This window comes from Phacochoerus africanus, chromosome 4 (assembly GCF_016906955.1).
Source record: "Phacochoerus africanus isolate WHEZ1 chromosome 4, ROS_Pafr_v1, whole genome shotgun sequence".
NCBI classification, from domain to species: domain Eukaryota; kingdom Metazoa; phylum Chordata; class Mammalia; order Artiodactyla; family Suidae; genus Phacochoerus; species Phacochoerus africanus.
This window is the reverse complement of record NC_062547.1, coordinates 82,687,905-82,692,176: the sequence shown is the minus strand read 5'-3', so window position 1 is coordinate 82,692,176 and position 4,272 is coordinate 82,687,905.

Here is a 4,272-nt window from a genome sequence, read left to right as displayed (position 1 = left end):
CTAAATGTAAAGCCTAGAACCATAAAACTTGTAGGAGAAACTACTTTATTGTTATTATTTTTGGCTGTGGCTGCGGCATGTGGAAGTTCTTGGGCCAGGGATCGAACCTGCACCACAACAGTGATCTGAGCTGCTGCAGTGGCAATGCCAGATCCTTAACCTGCTGCACCACAAGGAACTCCAGTACAAGATATTCTTAATAGAGCAGCCAGAGGAACCCTTGAACCCATGCCATAGCAGTGACCAGAGCCCCAGTAGTGATAAATGCTAGGTTCTTAACCCACTGAACCACAGAGGAATTCCAAACTTTTTTTTTTTTTTTTTTTACTGTGACCCACACTAACAGATTTCATTTGGCATGGCAACTCATTATACACAAATACATAAAAACGAAATTATAAAAACAACCAAAGTAAACGTTTCACAAACTCTTCTTAGCATTATTATGTATTGTGAGGTGCTATTTTCTAGTTTACTCTAGTCTATTGTATTCCATCCTATCCCCTCCCATTCTCTTGCAATGCTGACTGCAACTCACTAACTTGATTTCACCAGCCAGAACTTCCTCAAACTGACCTTCAAATCCATTCTTCAGCTATATCCATCATTTTATTTATTCCATTGATTTATTCTTTATCTCCTCTATTACATTCTTCCTATTCAATATTTCCACTAGGATTTTAAAAAATACTTAATTTTCATGCTTCAGATAATATAAACTGTTCGGTGTATAGTCTTTCTTTCACTCTAATTGTGCTCTTCTGGTGTCTCAACTCGGCAATTTGGAAATTTCTCATTGGGAAAAATCTGGAAAACAGGAGAGTACAATATAAATAATGAACTAAAAACCATCCATAATTTCACCTCCTGGAAATAACCAGTTGTCATTTTAGTGCATTTCCTTCTAGTCATACAATTTATGTGTCTAGTATATAAATAATTGATAAAGTATTACATATAATTTTCTATCTGGACTTTTCATTTGCCATTAATTTTGACTTTTTTTCCCAAGTTATTAAAATTGTTCACAGAGTTAAATTTTAATGATTATAAAATATTCCATCTTAAGGACATATCGTAATATATATAATTCTTAGGCACTTAGAATGTTTCCAATTTTTGCCCTTAAAAAAAATCACTACAGGAGTTCCCGTCATGGCGCAGTGGTTAATGAATCCAACTAGGAACCATGAGGTTGCGGGTTCGGTCCCTGCCCTTGCTCAGTGGGTTAATGATCCGGCGTTGCCGTGAGCTGTGGTGTAGGTTGCAGACGCGGCTCGGATCCCGTGTTGCCGTGGCTCTGGCGTAGGCCGGTGGCTACAGCTCCGATTCAACCCCTGGCCTGGGAACCTCCATATGCCGAGGGAGCGGCCCAAGAAATAGCAACAACAACAACAACAACAACAATAACAACAACAACAACAACAAGACAAAAAAAATCACTACAATAATTTTTTTTTCTTTTTAGGGCTGCACCTCTGGCATATGAAGGTTCCCAGGCCAGGGGTTGAATCAGAGCTGCAGCTGCCAGCCTACACCACAGCCACAACAATGCAGAATCCGAGCGGCCTCTGCAACCTACACCACAGCTCATGCCAATGCCAGATCCTTAACCCACTGAGTGAGGCCAGTGATAGAACCTGCATCCTCATGTATACTAGTAGGGTTCATAACCCACTGAGCCACAACGGGAACTCCTACAACAAATATTTTTGTCCATAAATCTTTGCTTTTGTTTCCCATTGTTTCCTTAGACTAGATTCCTAGAGTAAATGAATTAAAGAAAATGGTACTTAAGAGCCAAGCTTCGTATTGCCAAATTATTTGCTAGAAGGCTTGTGCCACTTAACACTTTACACAGTGAGCATATGATTGAGTTCCTACCATCACACCATCATCTTCATGTAATTTGGTAATTTGATAGAGGAAAATGGCATTTCAATATTTTCTAATTTGCATGCCTTTTATTACTAGTGATCATTCATTATTTGCATTTACTCTTCTGTAAATTTGGGGTTCAAGACCTTTCTCAGTTTTTTTTCCTGCTCTGGAAGGCTGCCAACCAAAGCTTTCTAGCAAAAGCGATTTACTCAAAGGTGCCTCTAGTGGAAGATATCTAAAGTGATTTTTGCACAGGGGACAACAATCTTCCCCTTTCCTCTACATACCCGCCCCCCAACTTGATGTCAGATGGTGGTGTCAGGTGCAAGGTTGCCCCTGAGGGTAGACATTGAGCTTTTGGTGTGTTTGCATAGGTAGAGCATAGAAGTGATGCTTCAGCCTTGGTTTAATCCTGAACATCAGGCTAAAAAGTGTGTGTGTGAGAGAGAGAGAGAGAAAGAGAGGGCAGAGAGAGAAAGATACTGTACACATTTTAAGCACACATGAGACAAGGCTTTCTCATGGTCTTGTAAGGATTCTTTTCATTCTCAGTTTGTCCTGTAGACAACTGCACCCCTAGATTCCTTTTAAAAAGCCCCATTCTGTGCTTTGTCCAGACCAGGAAGCCCCTGGATAAACTACAAATGAAAATTAATAAATGAACCCTTTCTGGATGTGGAAATATTGGGGGTTTATTCAATTCTTATTTCAGAAATAAAAATACTAAGTATATTTCCAGGAAATTAATATATTAATCAGTGTCAATAAACACAGCCACTAACATGTACTCTTGAGGGTCTTGTATTAAAAGCCACTTGGAAGTGGAGAAGCTCTTTCCAGAATGGTGCTGTATATATTTTACAGTTAAATTCACAATTAAAAAAACCTTTCAACTTTGAGTTTTGGGGCGACAAATTTAACTTTGTGCCACTGTAAACCGCTGAGGTCCAGAGCTAAATAAGTCTGTGTTGGTGTGTGTTGGGGCAGGAGGGCTAGTCTAGGTTAACTGTGGTAATGAAAATTCCTGAGTCAGCGTAAATAATTTTCCTGTTATAAAACACAGATTTAGACCTTTGCTGACATTCTGAATTCTTAAGAATTTCTGAATCCTACTCAGCCATGCAGTACTTGTTTAAGGAGCTCTTGTGCAAGCGCAGACTGCCTAGTAAGTCTCAGGAGGCCACTAAAATATCTTCTTCACAAAGGAATCTCACCTCCCAACTGCACTGCCTGGTGATGAACCATTTGAAGCTGGATTATGGCATTTTATCAACAGAATGCCTGGCTTAAAATGCTTCTACTCTAGGGAGAGCTACCAACCACTGCCAGCCAGGAATACCTTGCCTTGAACTTATTTTCAGACTACCTACCTGGTCCTGAATAAATAGATTTGGGGGGGAGGGGCGTGGAAAGAGCCTGGTCTGTGAAATCCTGTGTTGGGAGAGGCTGCTAGAACGGAGACAGGAGGATGGACGTTTTCTGTCTGCCTCAATAATGCCTCCATAATGGCTAGCAGCAACTCTCAGAGCCTGATTCCTCAGCCATCATGGGGAGGTACCCACTTGACCGGTTTTTGTGACCTTGAAATTAGCTTAGTGGCACATGCGAACCAACACTCAGGGCAGGTAATATTACACCACAGGGGAATGCTGAAGTTGAGGGCCTGGACAGCCAGAGAAACATTTTAAAGTCATCTTGGGCCACAAGGATATAGGACAGGTAAGAAGGCATAAAAAGGATGTAAAAGGTGTGGGGGGAGGATGATCACAATTTTGTCAGGAGCTAATTCCAAATCTTAACTCCCACTGCTCCGCCCCCCCCCCAAGATAATGTGCAGAGCCTGTCTGAAAGTCTCAAAATTGTGTGCACGTTAAGGTTACAAATCCAGAAGGAGAAGGGCACAGCAGAAGACAATGAGGGTCCTTTGAGGATTTCTGGGATGGAAAAGATGTAGGAAAAAGAACAAACATATCTTGATGCAGTGCCTGCTGCATGCAGAGTGTTACAAAGAACTAGGTGAATGAAGATTCAAGAACCAACAAAAGGTGGAGACAACTCAAATGTCCACTGAATGATGACTGAATACACAAAATGTGGTATACATGATAACAGAATTATTCAGCCTGAGGAATGAAATTCTGATACATGCTACAACATAGATGAAACTTGGAAACTTTATATTAACTAAGTGAAATACGCCAGACACAAAGGGTAAATATTGAAAAACCCATTTATATGAGGTAGCTAGAATAGTTCATAGAGACAAAGTAGAATAATGGTTGCCAAGATTCTGCCAGGAGGAAGTGTCCTATACTGAGTTTCAGTGTGGATGATGGAATAATTTTGGTGATGTACTTACTGCCTCTGAACCGTACACTTAAAGTGGCAAGT